At 53.8% G+C, this 20,813-nt stretch overlaps 1 long non-coding RNA gene across 1 annotated transcript; it reads left to right on the top strand.

Moving 5' to 3' along the window:
• The first annotated feature begins 7,430 nt into the window (after nt 1-7,430).
• Nucleotides 7,431-11,029, top strand: LOC144302010 (uncharacterized). Its single transcript, XR_013368931.1, has 3 exons — nt 7,431-8,367; nt 10,392-10,531; nt 10,726-11,029. It is a non-coding gene; the product is annotated as an uncharacterized LOC144302010 (long non-coding RNA).
• The last annotated feature ends 9,784 nt before the right edge of the window (nt 11,030-20,813 follow it).

Genomic DNA, 20,813 nt, shown 5'->3' with positions numbered 1-20,813 from the left:
TCCCGGGGTCCTGGGATTGAGTCAGGTTCCCCGCATGGGGCCTGCTTCTCCCTCTGCCTGTATCTCTGCCTCTCTCTGTGTGTCTCTCATGAGTAAATAAATAAAATCTTAAAAAAAAAAATACGTACGGCTTAGAAAAAGTCTTCATCTATCTTTCTTTGGAAGAGGCTAAGACATACGTGTGTCCTACACTTGCTGGTTGATTAAAGAACAGCTTGACCCAATCCATGGAAATTTTAAGGCGCTTACAGGGCCTGGAAAGAAATGCAGAAGCCAATTTGAGCACAGAATAAAAATACCATCTGGGTTTCGGTGGCAATGAGTAACACCACTGGCTCTTCTGAGCTCAGACAATTATTACATGAAAAAGGATTTTAAGTCTGCACACAGTTAAAATGGTAAAAGATGTTTAACAATGAATAAGGAGACAGAAATAACCCAAGTAGTCATGCACTCCACGCCCTTGTGCACAGGGCGCGCGTCACGTCTGGAAACGGGGAATGAGAAGAGAGGATGTCGCCAAGGACACCGTCCACCTGTAAAAGGATAAAACAGGATCACCCAGGTGCCCAGAGATTAAGGTCACCCCGGCTGCTCAGCAGCGAAGAGCTGGGGCTGGGGGTGGACGTGGGGAGGAAGTCCATGCTCTACAAACTTTGGGCGCTTTCTCAAGATATTTGAATTCTCAACTCAAACCAGCAAGCATCCGTGGCAGGCACCCGCGTCTCCCGAGCCCCATGGTTTAGTCTTTCCGGAAGACGGTCCGCTGTCAGACAGCCCGAGTCCTCAGGCCACCCACCTGACAGTTCTGGGACCTGTGCCTCCCTCAACCCGTCCTAGGCCAGCTCCGCACCAACAAAGGTTTCTCTCCTCAAAGCTAAAAGCCACATGCCATGGCTGTCGGCCAAAGGGAAGACCGCCTGGCCACCGGCCATGCCACCCGTCGTTAATGAGCCAGAGACGGGGGGGAGCGTCGGGGAGCGCCTTGATGGCTGTGGCGCATAGGCCAGAAGGACGCCGCCAACATTTCTGTTGCTGTGGTTGTAATAATAGCAGCTCACGTCAACAAAGCCTTCACACGTGCCAAGCGCGGGGCCAAGTGCTTTTCCGTGTGTTGTAAAAATATTAAAAATAATCACCCGGAGCACCTGGGTGGCTCAGTCTGTGAAGCGTCTGACTTCGGCTCAGGTCATGATCTCAGAATCCTCGAATGGAGCCCCATGTCGGGCTCCTCCCTCAGCGGGGAGTCTGCTCGTCCCTCTCTCTCTGCCGCTCCCCCTCTTTGCTGTCTCCCTCACTCTCTCACAAATAAATAAATAAATAAAATCTAGGACACCTGGGTCCTCAGCGGTTGAGCGTCTGCCTTCGGCTCAGGGCGTGATCCTGGGGTCCTGGGATCAAGTCCCACGCCAGGCTCCCTGCATGGAGCCTGCTTCTCCCTCTGCCCGTGTCTCTGCCTCTCTCATGAATAAATAAATAAAGTCTTTTTAAAAATAAAATTAAGTAAATAAATGAAATCTTTTAAAAAATAAAAATAATCACCCAACAGTTAGACTCTTGCCCCCATGTGAAACCACCAAATCCTTGACCTTCTCATATCACCTGGACATCATCCTGCCTTCTCTGCTCCCCAGCCACACCCCCGCATGCACACATGCGCACAAGCACGTGTGTGTACATGAACATGCTCACGTGCACACGCACACACAGTCTTACCATCCTACTTTCTTTCCTGGAATTCTTGAACCAATTGTAATGAGACTGCCACCTCCATCATGCCCCCAAAACAAATCTTCAGATCACCCACGACAACCCCGAGATCAAGAGTTGTGTATTCTACAGACTGAGCCATCCCGGGGCCCCAGCTGGCCTCTTTTTGACTCTCCAGCACTGGACACTGTGGATCACCCCCACCTTCCAGAGAACTCTTTTTTTTTTTTTTTTTTTTTATTTATTTATGATAGTCACACACAGAGAGAGAGAGAGAGGCAGAGACATAGGCAGAAGTAGAAGCAGGCTCCATGCACCGGGAGCCCGACGTGGGATTCGATCCCGGGTCTCCAGGATCGCGCCCTGGGCCAAAGGCAGGCGCCAAACCGCTGCGCCACCCAGGGATCCCCAGAGAACTCTTTATTACGGATCACTTCTGGCCCATGTGATGACTTATTGTGAGGGAAACCCACCGCTCTGGGCAGAGGCGGCTCCATGAGCCCCTGAGCAGAGCGCGGCAGCCCCCTTCATCCGGAGCCTTTATGCAGTGCACAGACTGCTCAACAGCACCGGGCAGTTCTGCAGGGCTACAGGCTGAGGAGCCATCCAGTTGTGACGACGCAGACGCACAGAACAGGGACCGGGATAGATCCCAGAAAAGGTAGCTGGGAATGAGATGGGGTTCCTGGAGGCAAGCAGCACAACGAGGAGAGGGACGTGTCCTCCAACGGGTTTGGAGCGTTCCACTGACCTGTCCGCGAGAAGCTCACCCAGGGCTTACGGGAGAGCATATTGTTATTTTTAGGAAACCCTCACGAGGCCCATGATGTGGGTGATTTACTCTCGTATGGTTCCGATGCACATAGGTGTACACGTGCAGAGCAGGGGAGGGAAAGCTCCCAACAGGGCACACCTGACGGCAGGTGGTCCGGCCTCGGAGCTACGTGGGTGGCGCCGTGCGCTTCCTGCTACGTGCAACCTTCCTCTTGGGTTCAAGCGATTCCCATCTCCAGTGCTATTTTAGAGTGGGAGCTAGAGGCAAAACCATGGAGACGGTAGAAAGATCAGTGGTTGCTAGGGTTTGGGGGGGAGGGAGGGATGAAGAGTGAAGCACAGAGGCGTTCTAAGGCCCTGAAGCCACCCTGTGGGATGCTGCAGCGCTGGGTGCCCGCATTTCACACTCACCCAGACCCACAGAGTGAGCAGCGCCGAGGGCACCCCGCTGTCCGCCGTGGGCTCTGGGTGCCGATGGCGCCGCAGCGCAGGTTCGGGCGCGGTGACAGGTGCGCCGCTGGGAGGGGGCTGAGAGCAGCAGCAAGGCAGTGGGGGGGCGGGTGTGGGAGCTCCCCGAACGTTCCCCTCGATTTCGCTGTGAACCTAAAACTGTTCTAAAAAAAATAATAAGAGTAAGAAAGTCTTTAAAATAAAAAAGAGGAGCAGCGGCTGAGCGTGTGCCACGGCAAGCTGACAGTCTGAGGAGCCCACCTCCGCGCAGCCGGCCCGGGCGGGCGGTCCAGCACTCGCCGTCTCCCTCGGTCGGTTCTGCACCAGCACCTCAGCCTCTCGGGGTGCTCCCTGCAAACCCCTGCGGGCTTGCCCCAGCCTCGGCCTGAGGTCGTGTGGTGGGGAGGCGCTCTGATGGGCAGGACCCCCCCCCCCGGGGGTGGGAGCTGTGTGCAGGGACCCAAAGCTCCCTGCGGTGCTGTGCCAGCATCATCCACTTGAGGAAAGGTGCTGCTGCACGCAGGGTGCTCCGGAGAAACCGGTTCCGAGCTGGGGCTGAGACCCCACCCCCACCCCCTCCCAGGCTCGAACCTCAGACGCGCTTGTTCGAGAGCTTCTGCAAGTAAAGGGAGCCCACCAGCCCCCAGGACGGCATCTCCTGACTGGAGCAAGGACAGCCTGGCTCCAGCCCCCCAAAGAGAGATCCAGAAGGCGGCAGGGGCGGTGTCTGGGCCAGTGCAAGGGGCAAGCCCTGCAACGTGAACTCTGCTCAGAAGCAGGCTCGAGGCTCCTGGACGGCCCTTCAGAGCCAGCGCCCCGTCCCCTCGAAGCTGCACCGGTGACCCCAGTGGGCCTTTCCTGCCACGTGATGGGGGGGCCTGGGCTGGCAAAGGGGCAAACCCACGGGGGTGGGGAGCAAGAGGAACAGCGCCCACCCTGCCCCCCATACAACCACAGCCACCTCGCACCCCCACTACACCCCTTTCTGGGAGCTCCCAAAGGATACGGTTCCCCAACTGATGCTTTATTTCAAGGTGTATAAATATCACGGCCTCGGCCCAAGTCCGGACTCTTCACTCCAAACACACTCACCCAAACCACTGACTGATTTCACCATTCACACTCCTGCTTAGAGACGTTCCAAAGGGTGGGGGGGGGGGGGCGGGGGGGCTCAGCGGTTTAGTGCTGCCTTCGGCCTGGGGCGTGATCCTGGGGTCCTGGGATCGAGTCCCACGCCGGGCTCCCTGCATGGAGCCTGCTTCTCCCTCTGCCTATGGCTCTGCCTCTCTCTCTCTCCTCTCTGTGTATTCTCATGAATAAATAAATAAAATCTTTAAAAAAATGAAAAAAAAGATTAAAAAAAAAAGAGATGTTCCAAAGAAAACAAGTCTCCATAAGCAATGCTTGCCCAAAATATTGTTTCCTAATATCTTTGTTTGGAGGAAAATAAAGTGTCCTGCACGACAGGTTCATCAAAGGGCTGGAATAATCCTTGCATGAAGGAAGCCAGCCGGGCACAGCAAGCCTTATGGCCTCTTATTTTTAAAGAGAGCGCGTGGGTTATGCCCCAAGCCTAAAATCCAGAAATAAAAAGATTCAGAGGGGATTGCTCTGAAATGAAATTTTTTTTTTTTTTTAAAGATTTCATCCATTCATTCGTGAGACACACAGAGAGAGAGAGGCAGGGACACAGGCAGAGGGAGAAGCAGGCTCCCTGCAGGGAGCCCGATGTGGGACTCGATCCTAGTACCTCGGAGTCACCCCCTGAGCCGAAGGCAGACACTCAACCGCTGAGCCACCCAGGTGCCCTGGTTGCTCTGAAGTTCTGTCCTTCTTTGCATTTTCCTGGGAAGCATAGCAAGGTTTCAGAGACTTCAGGTCTGCGAACTCCAGCTTTCAACCATTACAAGGAGGGATTATTTTCCCTTGTCTGGGTTTCTCTTTAAGACGGATTTATTGAAGGGACGCCCGGGTGGCTCAACGGTTGAGTGTCAGCCTTCAGCCCAGGGCGTGATTCCGGGGTCCTGGGATCGAGTCCCACATCGGGTTCCCCGTGGAGACCCTGCTTCTCCCTCTGCCTGTGTCTCTGCCTCTCTCTCTGTGTCTTTCATGAATAAATTTCAAAAAATCTTTTTCAAAAAACGACATTTATTAAGAGAACGCGTACATAGGATGAAATTCACTCTCATTTCACAATACAAACACTCGTCACATCGTCGCTGTCCACCTAAAATCAACACACTGTGATGTGCCGATTATACCTTCAAAAATGTCACCCTCTGGGATCCCTGGGTGGCGCAGCGGTTTGGTGCCGGCCTTTGGCCCAGGGCGCGATCCTGGAGACCCGGGATCGAATCCCACGTCAGGCTCCCGGTGCATGGAGCCTGCTTCTCCCTCTGCCTGTGTCTCAGCCTCTCTCCTCTCTCTGTGTGACTATCATAAATAAATAAAAATTAAAAAAAAAAAAACGTCACCCTCTTCAGGTGTGCGGCTCCCAGGTGTTGGCAAAGTGGGCAGCCCCATGACCGCTGCCACGGTCGAGCCACAGAGCACCCCGTCTCCCCAAAAGCCCCAGCATGGCCCCTGCTGTCAATCACCTCGTCCCGCCCCCAGCACCCCTGACTTCCATCCCTTTCATGTCCCTTTCATGTCGCCTTTTCCAGGATGTCGTAAGAGCAGCATCATACAGTCTACAGCGTTCGGAGTCGGGCTTCTTGGGCCTAGCGGGCAGTGTTCCCCCCTGCGGATGGGCCCCGTCACCCAAGCACCTGCCGACAGCCATTTGGGTTGTTTCCAGTTTGGGTGACAAAGCTGCTAGACATTTTCTCTCCTCTTGGGTGAATCCCTGGGAGCCACACTGCCGGGCAGCAGAGGAAATCTGTCCGTTTGCACAGGAAACAGGCCGCGGCCTTCCCTGTGGCTGCACCACTTCACACCAGCCGCGCACGAGCCTCCCAGCCGCTGCACACCTTGGGTCGTGGCCAACTCACCCCATCACATGGCCTCCTGGCCCCTGTGTCTCTGTGTTGTCCCCTTCCAGGGACACCAGTCACCGGATTGCGGGCCCACCCTGTCGCAGCATGACCCCACTGTAACCTAAGCTGCGATGACCCCATTTCCAAATCAGGCCACAGGCACAGATTCAGAGGGATAGGAAGTAGACCTATTTGGGGACACAATTCAACCCACTACGGGGCTCAGACCTGTCCCTGGGAATGCTGTGTCCTCCAGGCCCCTCCAGGGCCCCCCGCCCCAGGACAAAGCTGGGGCTCCCTGGCTGGGGGACCTGAGAAAGCTGCCTACAAGCACGAGCAATGGGAACGGAGACCTCCGGTGACCCGGGACCTCGGGGAAGCAGGTGTAAGGCCTCTGCACCGCTCTGGGTGCAGCTTCCCAGGCCCGCACCCGAGCCTCTGTTTCTGGAAGCATCCTCTCTCTCGGCAGCTCTGGTTTCTGTTGGAGGCTCAGGTTATTCCCCACGAGGCAGTCTGCTGCCCAGCACCAGGCGAGCACTGGGAATGAGCTGTTCAGTGAGCACCTACTGTGTGCCAGTCACCACACAGGACCGTGAGATGACACAACCGCTCAGCCCTTCCCTCTGCGCCTGACCATTCCCTCCTCCCAGCCCAGCCTCCAGGCCCCCACAGCTCCCGGCCCTGCCACCGGGGACCTGTGGCTGCACCCCTGACCCGCTCCACAGCTCCGGCCACACCCACAGCCATCACAGCTTGGGACGGTCTCCCAGGCGGAATTCAGACCCATGCCGCCCTGCTTCCTCCTTGCTCTTCCTCCCCCTTCTAGAAGGCCACTCAGCCTGCAGGAAGCCCCACTGCGCAGGGGCAGGGTGTTAAATCCTGGGGCTACAGGCAGGAAGAGGCGGGGGACAGTGAGAGCACCTGTCACTGCCCCGGAGTCGGGAGTCGACATAAGGGCTGTGCCAGGAATGCACGGATGTCCCAAGGGGCAGCAGGGGAAAACACTGTCGCGCTGTCTGCAGAGGTCAAGGAGGGCTCCCTAGAGGAGGTGAGGCCCAGGCTGCATTGAAGGAAGAGGAGGAGCTAGCTGAGCGTCAGTGGAAGAGGGCCTGACCGGTAGAATGTGCCAGTTACCTAGCTGCGGGCAGCTCTACCTGGCGGCAAGCGGGCCTCCCTGGAGGGAGCCTGGAGTCAGGCCTGAGTGCCTCAGCCCCCCTGCGTGTCCCACTAAGGCGGAGTGATCTGGGGGCGCTGGGACGTTCCCAATGCACCCCCTTTAGGCTCTGCTCCAAGGCCGCTTGTTGAGGCTGATGGTTCCCGGGTGCTTCCCCAACCACCTCGGCGCCTCCCCCCACAGCTCCCCGCTGGGATCACTTCCCCAAGTCCTCATGGGATTACAGCAAGGTGGACCCCTTACATGCAGGCTGAATCCCACAGCTCAAGCCTGAGTCGCCCCCCCCCCCACCGGGGACAGGTTGCCTGGCAACACCAGGCCCTCCCCCACCCCAGCCCTGCCCATTGTGACCTATCCTTCACTCCTGCCTCCTGAGGGACAAATGCACTTGGTTGTAACCCTGCCCTGGCCCTGGGTCCCCTTCCCCACCATGGCCCATGACCCTAGAGGGTCTTCTCCATCCTTTGAGAGCCAGCTCCCCATCCCAGGGTCCTGGACCCTGACTCCTGCCTGCCACGCTGCCTCGTACATGGCCCTGAATCCCATCTTCCCGGTCACCAGCCGCGCTGCTGCTCCCCTTTTGCCGGCTCAGCGTGGCCATCTCATTCTCCGACTGCATGAGGTCCCTAACCCGGGGCCTTCCCTGGATGCAGGAGCCTGCCCACACGGCCCTGGCTTCCCAGAATGCTCAGGCCTTCACACGGCCACCCTGCGCTTTTAGATGTCACATTCCCCAAAATGCATCTCCCGGCCTCCTGTTTGCAGGGACGCTGCACTCCTGCCCCGGACCTCGCGTGGCCAAGGATGAAGAAGCCCTCCTCAGCGTGTGTAATAAAACCCGCTCCCCCACCCCCGGCCCCCAGACAGAGCCGCGAGCGTGCCAGGCCCGCCGGGGAGTGTTCCTTCCACGGCTGACGCGAGGCCGAGCCAGGCCCGCAGCCAGGACCCGCCGGCGGGGACCGAGGGGTGGGCCGCGTGCAGGCAGCGGACAGCTGGGCCCGGGCCCCAGGGGCACCTGCTCCAGGCCCGAGGGGTCCCGGCTCCCCTGTCCCTCTCTGACCCGCAACAGTGGGGCGCTGTGAGAACCTCCGCAAAGGACCGAGAGACCCAAGAAAAAGACCCCACGGGTCCAGCTTGACAAGACGTGGCGGTTAAGGGGACCCGCGGTCAGAAGTGCGTCCCGGCAGTGCTACCTCCCCTGACACGTGCCTCCGAGGCCTCTGGAGCCCCCAGGAGACCCAGTGGGGTGGCGGGCTATGCCCCTGAGGACCGTGGCGACAAGAGGTGAGGGGCTGTGCGCTCAGGGAGGCCTCAGGCCGCACCGCGGAAGGTCCCAATCCACAGAGCCTTGCCCTAGAATCTCCCTGCCGGGCCCTGCGCCACCCGCGCCCCCGCCACGCTGCGCTCGAATTTCCCACCGCCCGCCCTGCAGACACCGGCAGCCCCCCCTCCCCTCCGCTCCCCTGTCACAGTGCTCCCACAGGACGTGTCCCCTCCCCCAGCAGTGTCCCCTCCCCCAGCACCGTGTCCCCCAGCACAGTGTCCCCAGCAGTGTCTCCCAACAGTGTCCCCAGCACAGTGTCCCCAGCAGTGTCCCCAGCACTATGTCCCCTAGCACAGCATCTCCAGCACCATGTTCCCCAACACAGTGTCCCCACACTGTGTTCCCCAGCACAGTGTCCCCCAACAGTGTCCCCAGCACAGTGTCTCCCAGCACAGCATCTCCAGCACCGTGTTCTCCAGCACTGTGTCCCCCAGCACCGTGTCCCCCAGCACAGCATCTCCAGTACCATGTTCCCCAGCAGTGTCCCCAGCACAGTATCTCCCAGCACAGCGTCCCCAGCACCATGTCCACCAGCAGTGTCCCCGGCACCATATCCCCCAGCACTGTGTCCCCAGCAGTGTCCCCAGCACAGTGTCTCCCAGCACAGCATCTCCATCACTGTGTCCCCAGCACAGTGTCCCCCAGCAGTGTCCCCAGCACCACATCCCCCAGAACAGTGTCCCCTCAGCACTGTGTCCCTCGGCACAGTATCCCCAACACTGTGTCCCCAGCACCTGTCCCCCAGAACAGTGTCCCCCAGCACAATGTCACCCCCAGCACAGCGCCCCTCACCACTTGGCACAAGTACAAGGTAAATGCTCAGTTGTTGAATAAAGTTGCTGACCAAGCAGAAGGTGATAAACATCACCTTTGCTCAGAACCCACCATCTATCACTGAGTCACGGGTGTCACCTAATCATGGGGCCCTGAGGGTAGGGCAGGCAAGACCTGCAGTTCCTTGGGCACCAGGGACATATTGGGGCCCAGCACAGGCCGCCCCAAGAGGGGCCACTTGGGCCTGAAGATTATTTTTAGTTGAAAGAGCTCAAAACCCAGCAGCTTCAGGAAAAGCTCTTCACCTCCCCTCCCCCGCCTAGATTTACATCAGAAAGGAGAGCCGGCGGCAGCGGCAACCAGGCGGCTGTTCGCAGAGATTCCCCGGTACCTCGGGAGCTCATCTGCATCACAGGGCAGCATTTGTTTCCCAAACACCTCCTCTCCCGGCCTGCTAATGGTCTTCCTCCCCCCAGAGCTCCCACGCCCATCCCCTGTCCTGAGCTCCGGAAGTCCCGTTGATGTAGGAAAGATGTTGGGATTCAGAGCTGACCCGTGGGCTGTCCCCAGGAGCTGTCCTGGGGTCGGGAGGAGTGGCCCTTGATATAGTTTCAAGTTGGGAGGGGGTGAGGGAGCGCGTAAGTCTCTAAGGGATTTTGGAAGCAAGGTTTCCAGGACCTCGAGGGGGTTCCCTGTTGTTGGGAAAAGCTCATTTATTACTGTTTACTGAAAACCCAGTTCTGAGAACCTCCAGATGTAGATCAGCAGGTCACATGCTTGGGGGACGATTGCTAGCCTAGATCTTGGGGGGCAGAGATAAAGGAAGTTTCCAAAGGAATGTTTGTATGTTAAGGTAGACTCACAGGGTCCTGGGGTCGGGATAACGTTAAGCTAAGATTGCCTTTTGCTCTTAGCAAAGTCTTGGCATCGAGGCAGGTGACTCCCTAGAGGAAAGTCACTCTGCCTGTTTCACGGACTTGTCAGTGGGCTCTAAGTAGTAAGGGGATTTAATTTTTTCCTTTTGACTTTGTTTCCCATGTTCCTTTGTTCCCATTGGCCTCCCGTTGCCTGACAGTCCTTGGCAGCTCCGTGTCTGCCTGGATTCCCCGTATGCAGCAAATTAAATCTGATTTTCTCCGTTTTTCCGTTTGATTCTTCGTCCAGCTACAAGGACCTTGAAAGGCAGAGAAAATTTCTTCCTCTTCAACAGGTGGAAGGGAAGGAGACTCAGAAGGAAGCACAGAGCTGCTACTCTAGAAAAGGAGAATCCAACTCGATCCACAAACACCAGTGGAGCCCTGCCCAGGGCCAAGGGCCCACCTGCCTGGCGTCTTCCAGTTGAGAAATGAGGTCGGTGACCCGAGTGTGGGCTCCGCCCCTGCAGGGTGGAGTCGGACGTATAAACCAACACTCCCATCTGACCTTTGGGAGATGCATGTTCCAGCCCCCAGGGGCTGCTCCATGGAAAGGACTAGAGAAACTGAAAGAGGGTTTGGCTGCTTCCACTCTGACCTCAAACTTTCTGGATGGGTTCTTCTTTCCAGGAGGTCTCCAGGCTTAGGCAAAAGACCCTGAGGGCAAAGCATCCCCCGCTGGGAATCGAAACCATCCCTTCAAGCAATAAGGACTGCCCTGTGTCCTGGAGACCCTCCCCAAGACTGACCCCACGACAGTGATCAACCCCACCTGCACTGCTCACCTGCAAGGACCCCTCCACCTTTGTCCCACTTTTCCTGCCATAAACCTGGGAGTCTTTCCAGCACTCTGGAGACAGGCCTTGGGACACCCGTCCACTGGCTTCCCAGCATCGGCCTCCCTGAAATAAATCCCTTTCTTCTTTCACGGTCACTCATTTCTCTGCCTTTTGGGTTTTGTCTGCGGCTCATGGTCTGTTTGGGACCCCCGGGGCCGGGTGCTCATGGGTCCCTGCGCACCAGCTGCAAAGCAACACCCAACCTGGCCTTTGTTTTTTTTTTTTTTTTTTTTTTAATTTTTATTTATTTATGATAGTCACAGAGAGAGAGAGAGGCGCAGAGACACAGGCAGAGGGAGAAGCAGGCTCCATGCACCGGGAGCCCGATGTGGGATTCGATCCCGGGTCTCCAGGATCGCGCCCTGGGCCAAAGGCAGGCGCCAAACCGCTGCGCTACCCAGGGATCCCGCCAACCTGGCCTTTGAAAGACAGACTAGAGTCCTCCAGGTAGGCTTTTCGGGAGAAGTCGACGCTGTCTTCACAGAGCTTGACGGGAAGGCCAGTCTCAGGCACCAGGAGATTGTTCACAGAGCTCTCCTTCTCCCACCTAAAAACATCTGAGTCACTGGTGTGCTGCCAGACTCTACAGGTTAATTTAGAATATTCGGGTGATCAATAAATCTGTTTTTCTCCCATGGTCAATGTGATAATTCCCACATCAGTAAGACGTTCTCTACCAAAAATAACATTGAGGTGATGTTTGGCGAGCCAGTGTCAGGGTGGACTCGGCGAGGCATTAGAGGAGCGTGTCCACCTGCCGCCGAGCCTGCACCGAGATGCCCCTCGAGCCGACCCGCGCCACCCACCTCGCATTCGGATTCTGCAACTGGCTCCCTGGTACAGCTTTGCTCAGAACACGTTTTGAAACTTTCCATCTTGCCCAAATTTAGCATCTCCTTAATTAGCAACCTTTCCCAACAGCCTATTTTTAAACTCTCGTAGATGTGTATGGAATTTCTTTGCATCTTGCTGTTTAAACAGAACCAATAGTCACTTTCCCTGGTTTCCATACTGCCAAATTCTACTCATAATGTGATCCGATGAGGGGTTTTTTCTTCTATAATTTTACGTATCTATTCATGAGAGACACAGGCAGAGGGAGAAGCAGGCTCCCCAAGGGGAGCCCGATGTGGGACTCGATCCCAGGACCCCGGGATCACGTCCTGAGCTGAAGGCAGATGCTCAATCACTGAGCCACCCAGGTGCCCCCACCCCATGAGATTTTTGAGCAAGTTCTTTCTCCCCGCGTGTCATCACATAAGTCATATCGCGTGAAGGATTCGGTCTTAATGTTACGACCTCTTCTGTGCATCCGCATGATATTTTCAGCTCGTGCTCAGGATCGTCCAGACAGCATCTCCGCACACTGGATGCGGTTACACTCCAGGACCACTGCTGGCTGCACTTATTCCAGACCTGATTATTTTCCTCTGGGATGGCTTTCCATTGCAAAGTGGTTATTTAAGCAAGGGGTAGAAATAACAATACCCTCCAGCTCTCGTTGAATGCCTACTCTGTGCCAAGTACTGCTAGGCGATCGGCCCTTACCTCACTTGCTCCCCACGCGGGCCCTATGGGATGGAAATTCCCGGGGTTCCCACTCTGGGTGAGGAAACTGCAGGCGGTGGAGGTGATACAACTTGGCTGAGGTCGCCCAGTCACTAAGCTGAAGGTCTGGCACTTGAACCCGGGACTGGCAGTCCCCACCGTCCTGCTCTCAGCATCGAATCTTCTGCATCGCACAAAATGCACCTTCACAAAATGACAAAAGTGAACACCACGTGCATTTTTGTGGTTGCGTCCCACGGTCGCGGTCACTGCCGCTAAGGCGCTTTCTCGGTTTATCTTTCTTAACTTCGGAATCAGACCATGGTTTCTCAGGCACTGAGTGATGCTTCTTCATTTACTGCCCGGTTCGCATCGATTCTCAGACTTGAAGGCATTTCCGTTTCGATTAACATTCTCCAATAATAGCCCAACTTTGTGACATTTTGTTCTTATATTTGGTGACAAATCACTGGTATAATTTCTGCTTATTGTCTCTTTACAGCGTTGTACATATTTGGCCTCATTTAAAACATTATCTGCAAAAAAAAATAAAAAATAAAAAATAAAAAAAATAAAAAAAATAAATAAAACATTATCTGGGGGACGCTTGGGTGGCTCAGTGGTTGAGCATCTCCCTTGGGCTCAGGGCGTGCGTGATCCCGGGGCCCTGGGATCCAGTCCCACATCCGGCTCCCTGCATGGAGCCTGCTTCTCCCTCTGCCTGTGTCTCTGCCTCTCTCTCTGTGTCTCTCATGAATAAATAAATAAAATCTTAAAAAAAAAATTATCTGAGCAATGCTATCTCGAACGTTAGTTTATACCTGCCGAAACAATTGACTTTTTTGTGTTTTTTTTTTAAGATTTTATTTATTTATTTGACAGAGAGAGCACAAGCAGGGGGATCAGGAGAGGGAGAAGCAGGCTCCCCACTGAGCAGGGAGCCCGATGCAGGGCTCAATTCCAGGACCCGGAGATCATGACCTAAGCTGAAGGCAGGCAGATGCTTCCCCGACTGAGCCACCCAGGCGCCCCAAACAATTGGCTTTTATTAACATGTAACTGTCTCGGTGGCCACTTAGATTTTTTTTTTTAGTGCTTGAGCCTAAGGTAGGCCACTCAGCTACAGGCCAGTAAAAGACAGTGAAAGCATTGAGGGTCCCTGTAGAGAGCAAGATGGAGTCTCTCATGTCAAGCAATGAGGGTCCTGCAGCTACGAGATATCACCAGGACCAGCATCAGCTGACACCCCCAGAACTGATAACCAGCAAAACACAGGAGGTCTGCAGGAGCCCGAGATCAATTCAGTTAAATTCCTTTATAAAGGGGGAAGATTTGGAGCACCCGGGTGGCTCAGTCGGTTAAGCGACCGGCTCTTGGTTTTGGCTCAGGTTATGATCTCAGGGTCATGGGATGGAACCCCGAGACAGACTCTACAACTGAGTGTGGAGCCTGCCTAAGACTTTCTCCTTCTCCCTCTCCCCTCCACCACCAAAGCAGAGGGTGGGGGAGGATTTTTGCAGCAAACCATCAGACTTCCCAGACGCTGACCCCTCCACGTCTGACCACTTCAAAAAGGCACCTGCTGCAGAAGGCCCTGCCCGAATGAGGCCCCGGAGCAACAGAGATCCTTCCCCGCTGGAACGTAAGAAGCAGTGAGTGGCAAGAGCGGACCCGGACGGGCCAGAGGCCTTATCTCCACTGTGCGCCCACAGACTGGCTTTGTGCTTGGTTCCTTAACTTCCTACACCCTTCTGTTAATCGTGTTTGCTGTGTGGCTCGTCTCATGTTCTGCTCTGTGTACCGTGTAAGAAGCCAAGTTAATCATGTGGTGAAATGTCATCGAGTTTGGAATCCTGAATCTGCTTCATAATTATGATTAACTTTGCTTTATGATTGAATGGAGCAGGAATTGTGGAAAGATACAACTCGGGGGTGGCTTCACCGTGTGCTCATGACAGTCCCTTTCAAGCTTCCTTTTATTTATTTGCTTTAAGATTTTATTATTGAGCAATCTCTACACCCAGTGTGGGGCTTGAAGTAAGTCACCTGGAGATCAAGAGTCGCATGCTCCTCTGACTGAGCCAGCCAGGCGCCCCCCCTTTTCCTGCTTCCTTTTAAAACAGGATTCTGATGAGCTAACTTCAATCCCAGAAGCAAGAGTGCAACACTTAATTTGAGGATAATTACCCTGCTGACAACACAGTGGTAGTGTCACATGACCTTGAAAGCCCATACCTTCCTGATGAAACCAATCACTCCAGTCCATTGATCTCAAGGGAAGAGCCAGAAAGGAAATCGGATTTCAGAGGGAGGCCCAAACTTTTTTTTTTCCCACCATTGCCTCCCTGTCACATATTCCAAACATCTTAGTTTCTAAATTCAGTTGATATTTTATTTTTTTAATTTTTAAAAAAGACTTACTGGGGATCCCTGGGTGGCTCAGTGGTTTAGTGCCTGCCTTTGGCCCAGGGCACGATCCTGGAGTCCCGGGATTGAGTCCCACGTCGGGCTTCCTGCATGGAGCCTGCTTCTCCCTCCTCCTGTGTCTCTGCCTCTCTCTCTCTCTCTCCTCTATGTCTATCATAAATAAATAAATATTTTTAAAAAATTTTTTAATAAATAAAAAAGATTTACTTGTTTATTTGAGAGAGAGAAAAAGCATGAGCAGGACGGATAGAGGGAGAGGAAGAAAGAATCCAAAGGAGACCCCATGCTCAGCATAGAGCCTGACATGGGGCTCAATCTCATGACCCTAGGTTCACGACCTGAGCTAAAACCAACAGTTGGATGGTTAACTGACTGCCACCCAGTTGCCCCTAGTTGATTTTTATAAGTGAAAATCCTTGGGAATATTTTCAAGCAATATTTGAAAATTCTAGACTTATAATAGCCAATGATATGTCAGAAGGGTTAAATATACAGACTTGGCAAAAGCTCAGATGACATCATGATGGTTCTTGGTCGCTGGTGATGATTTTGATTTTCAAAGTGTTAGAACCCTGACAATAATTTGTCTACCTTAGAAAGAAAGAACGCTTAAGAGGAACAGGGCATCTATTTTTAGAAGTAGCAATTTCACAGATATCAGAGAACCAGACAGTGTACCAAATCAATTGAGTCACATTTAAGGCGCAGGGTGGCGGGGTGGTTGGGGGGGGAGGCTGCTCCCTAATGGAGAAAACAGATTAAAACACTTGACCCAGTTTTTATGAGAGTGCTTCATAAGCAAACTTCTAGTTCTAGAGTGTTTTATCCAGTCTGGTTCTAAGATCGATATTTCAACATAAATTGGGGTGGAAATATTTATCTGGACGTTTAAATGTGTCCGATTTCTAGCACAAAACATGCCAAATATCCAAGCGAATCTTGGAGATGATTTTAACCAGGCAAGTACTTTTCAGATCAAGTTTAAGTGCACGTTCATATTTCTTTTTCCTCAGTAGGGTGATTCATGTTCTGGACCAAGGTCAACAAGGCTGACTCTTACCAAAGGAGAAGGGGCGAAGCTCTAACGTGTCCAAGATTTAAAAAACAAAAAACAAAAAAAAAACAAATCAAAAACCTAGTCAGATCTCTTAGTCGTTTAAAAGGAGTTTCGGGGTCAGATTAATGGAGTCAACTGGCTATTCATCATGTGCACAGGACCACATGAAGCTTGATGTCAAGTAGGACAAATGTGCTCAGCTGTCTTGGAATGTCGTAAGAAACAGCGCCGTTTTGCTTGTAGATACACAGAATAAGCTGCTGTTTGGAAAGGGCCACCCGGCCTAATGCCCTTTTGGTGAGTTCATTGTTAGCTCTCACAATGCAATGGCTCCATCTAGAAATCTGGAATGACCGTCAGCTCCCTCTTGCCTGTCCCAGAATCAGCACAGTCAACGTCAGGGGTAAAGCCGGGTCCTCTTGCTGTGTGGCCCTTGTATGAGAGGGGGTTACAGCTTGATCCCAGGGCTCAACTTCATGGCACCGGAGGACAGAGGCTGGCATGGCCACCTCCACCCTTGGGCCTACCCCACATCTGGGTCCCTGGAAGAGGGCGGAACCGCCTCCCCTCACAGTCCTGAGCATGCATGAGTCTTGTAGCGTTGAACCACTTGGATTGATGGTTCCTGTTTCCTCAGACAGGATGCCAGTTCCTTGAGGGCGGGGACCATCCAGCATTCATCTTCGCGGTGCCAAAGCGTGGGCCACGACAGGCACATTCATGGTAATGCTGAGGGCAGGGCAGGAGGAAAGGAGGGCTGGCTGAGACTCAGACCTCATCCACACCCCATGTACCTCCACTCTTCATAGAGTATGTAGGTCATCAAACACAGGCCACAGAGTATGAATCCCTCTGCCTTCTGCCACCTGCCAGCTTATCCCCATCCACACACAGCTTCTCCCCCCCCCCCCGCCCCCCGACCAAATCATCTATCAGAAGCCCTGGGCTCTGGATTCACCTCTTCCCATTACTAGAAAAAGAGGATATAGGGCTGTCCAGCTGTCGAGTTCCACCCTAAACATCTGTAGTATTTTTCGGAGCTGCTTATGAAAGGTCTTGGACTTCACCGTCAAACCTGGATCCAACCCCCTTCCTCTACCTACTGGCCTCATGAACCTCCCTTTCCTGGTGTGGAGGGTTTTATCGTTCCTCCAGAGGAGGGTGGCTGTGCAGATCAGATCACAGCCAAGGGCGGACACTGGTTCAACAGAGGTTGTCATTCTTCACCCCAGTGTGAGGCTTTGGGGGTACAGATCCATCTTTATTTACCCAAAGAATCCCATGGTGCAGATATCAAAGCATTTGTATTCCTCACCTCCTTTCGTGATGGCAATTTATGGAGCAGCACAGAAGAAATCCCACCCAGGGATGCCTGGGTGGCTCAGGGGTTGAGCCTCTGTCTTTGGCTCAGAGTGTGATCCTGGAGTCCCGGGATCAAGTCCCACATCAGACTCCCCGCAGGAAGCCTGCTTCTCCCTCTGCCTGTATCTTTGCCTCTCTCTCTGTGTGTCTCTCATGAATGAATGAATAAATAAAATCTTTAAAAAAAAAAAAAAGAAATCCCACCCAAATCAGTTTTCTCATCGTATGCAATAATGTTTAAAGACAAGGCTTCTTGATTGTGAGCACCCAGTGGGACTGGCACTTAGCCTGATGCAATTTCCACCGTGTTGACAAGACAGCGATGGCCCACTCCAGTTCTGGGCCTACTTGAGCCTGTGACGCGGTGTTGGCAGGGAAGGGGCTGTCATACACCATTTACACCGCCATCGGACCCCTCACTGCTTCCCAGTCCCATTCTCTTTCTCTGTCATGTGCTCTTCAAAACCTTCCCCCTGTTGCCAATATGTATCCAGGAATCCTCACCTGTAGTAGATTGAGGATCTCCAGAGCTCTCCTCCAAAGGTATCAGTGCAGGTCCTAGTCTCTGAAACCTGTAATTCGGGCTTTTCTGGAAAAAGGGTCTTTGAAGTTATGATTACATTAAAGATCCTGAGATGGGGAGATAAATCCTGATTATCCGAGTGGGCCCTAGACGCCACTGCGAGTGTCCTTATAAGAGGGAGATGTGACACACAGAGAAGCCATGTGACTGCAGGGACAAAGGGTGGAGGGATGTGACCACAGCCAATGACATCAGTAGCCACCAGCAGCTAGGAGGGGCAAGGAAATGATTCTCCCCTGTACCCTCCAAAGGGAGCGTGGTCTTTGATTTCAGCCCAGTGGTACAGATTTGGGACTTGGTGGCTTCCAGAACTGTGCAACAATAAATGGCAGCTCTCTTGAGCCACCAAGATTGTGGCAATTTGTTACAGCAGCAATAGGAAATGAGTATATTGCTCTCTACTCCAATCTAATTTTTTATTCTTCATTTATTTATTTAAAAGATTTCATTTATTTGTGAGAGAGAGAGCACGAGCAGGGGGAGAGACAGAGAGAGAGAGAGAGAGAGAGAATCAGGCTCCCTGCTGAGCAGAGAGCCAAATGTGGGGCCCCATCCCAGGACCCCGGGATCATGACCTGAGCTGAAGGCAGACACTTAACCAGCTGAGTCACCCAGGCTCCCCAAACCTAATTTTACGAAGGGACAACTCCTCAACCTGCAGTTGGGGCAGATTTGGACATCTAGATGCATGCTCAAAATGAAATGGTTAAGAGAATCACAGCTGATTGAAACTTCCCATTTCTAAATATGTAGAGCCTTCTGCTATCAAACCATACAGACCTTCCTCCCCCAGTTTACGAAAGGATTGTGTTCATTTGGTGCAAGAAATGCAAAGACACCAAGTTATATTGCTAATTACTAAAGCCCCAGAAGCAGACACCACCAGAACACAGTTTCTGGCTGTCGGGAGCAGATGTCCCGGGACACAGCCCTAGCAACAGGCCCCGAACTCTGGGAATACACAGGTTAACAGATGCCGTGTCTGCATCAAAGGAGCCCACAAGCTCGGGGAGAAGCTGGCCTGCAAGCAGCCGGTAACTAAGGGATGACTAGATGTTACAGCAGAGCGACGGGAGCACAGAGGCGGGCAGCTGGCTCTCAGAGGAGAAATGGGATCTGCCGGCAGACAGAGAAGGAAAGAGACGTCCCCCAAAGTACCTTAACCAACTGTGCATGGCTGTGGATGTGCCAAGTGGAGGAACAGAGGGCAGCCACCTCTGTACCATTTTGTAGGTCATGCCCACCCTGGGGCCGCACCCAGCTGCTCTGCAGTTAGAGACGTGGGACTGACACGGACTGGCCCGGGAAGGGAGGAAGCAAATAGGAAGTTCAGCTACGAGCTTGCAGGGTGGCGTAGCTGTGGGTCACCCAGATGGAGATGTCTGACAAGAGGCTGGCTATATAGACGGTGTGAACTCTATATTAATACACATGCATGTGGTACAAGAAATCCTGTTAGGTTGCATCAGGGCATGGGTAATACAAAAAAAAAAAAAAAAAGGTTGCGCTCCCACTATAGGCCAGGCACAGTGCTAGGCTCCAGGCAGGAAGAGGTGAGGGACCCACTGGGGGCTGAGAGGGTCCCGGCAGGCAAATCCAAGAGAGTATGCCCAAGTGGTATGACAAGCTGCATGAGGCACTATGGGAGCACAGTGGGGGAGAACCAAACCCCAAATGAGGCTGAAGAGGTGAGGGATGGGGGAGTGGAATCCTGGGGTAGGGGGACAGGGGGGAGGGGAGACTAACATGAGCCAGCAGGATGAAACATCAATGGTGGTGGTGGTGGTGCTGGTGGTGTGGGAGTGGAGAGGACAACACACAAGACACCCAGAGGCAACAGACGGAGCGTGACTTGTTTGGGGGTGGGTTGGGGGGCAGAGGGGGATTCTAGGTGGGCCAGGTCGTCAGTCTGGTGGGTCACATCACATACATGGTTTGAATGTTAGCCTTAGAGCAAGTGAGGGCCATCAAAAACTTAAGCATGGGAGTGGCATGATACCTTTGGCTTTTTATTTTTAAAGGCTTTATTTACTTATTCATGAAAGACACAGAGAGAGGCCGAGACACAGGCAGAGAGAGGAGCAGGCTCCAGGCAAGGAGCCCGATGCGGGACTCCATCCCAGGACCCCAGGATCACACCCTGGGCCGAAGGCAGATGCTCAACCGCTGAGCCACCCAGGTGCCCCGACCTTTGGCTTTTAAAAAAGATCGCCTGGATTGCAAAGTGAGGGTGGATTAAAAGGGAAAAATCGGGAAGCTGAGAGAGCCATCAGGAAGCTTTTGGGGTGAAAAGTGGTTATAGTCTCAGAGGCACATTCAGGGGGTGGACAGACCGGATTTGGTGATAGGCTGCACCTGAGGAAGCAGACACGGTGCCCAAGTTCTGAGCTCAGCCACCCGAGCTCATGTCTCGGGGATGGAGGGGACTGCAGTGGGGGAGCGTAACTAAGTTCGGAGCCTCAGGAGACCCCACGTGTGAGGCTGACACAAGCCTTGAGCAAAGGCGGCGGAGGAGGGAAGGTCAGACCAGAGCTAGAGGAGCCAGGGCAACGAGGCATCCGTGAAACAAGCGGGTTCGAAGAAGGAATTGGTAGAGACCACAAACCCAACAGGTCAACTGAAAGCCTGAGGTTTCTCCTGGACCTGCGGGTCAGGTCCGGGGCAGGGACGTGTGAGGGCAAAAGCCTGATGGCGTGGCTGGAAGTGGAGACACCAATGCGCATCTTCCCGAGCAGCTGGCGAGGAAGGTAAATTGAGAGACACGGGGGCCGTAGAACAGTAACGAAGAAAACCTGGCTCCTGCCACACCCTTCCTGGCTTCCCACCTGTAAAGTGGGAATAACAATGTGCACTGGCCCAGACTAATCTGGGGGGGCGGGGGGGGGGGGCCTAAACCTCAAGG

Source organism: Canis aureus, chromosome 30 (assembly GCF_053574225.1).
Source record: "Canis aureus isolate CA01 chromosome 30, VMU_Caureus_v.1.0, whole genome shotgun sequence".
Taxonomy (NCBI): domain Eukaryota; kingdom Metazoa; phylum Chordata; class Mammalia; order Carnivora; family Canidae; genus Canis; species Canis aureus.
The sequence above is the reverse complement of the archived record's forward strand: the minus strand, read 5'-3'. Positions and strand labels throughout refer to the sequence as shown.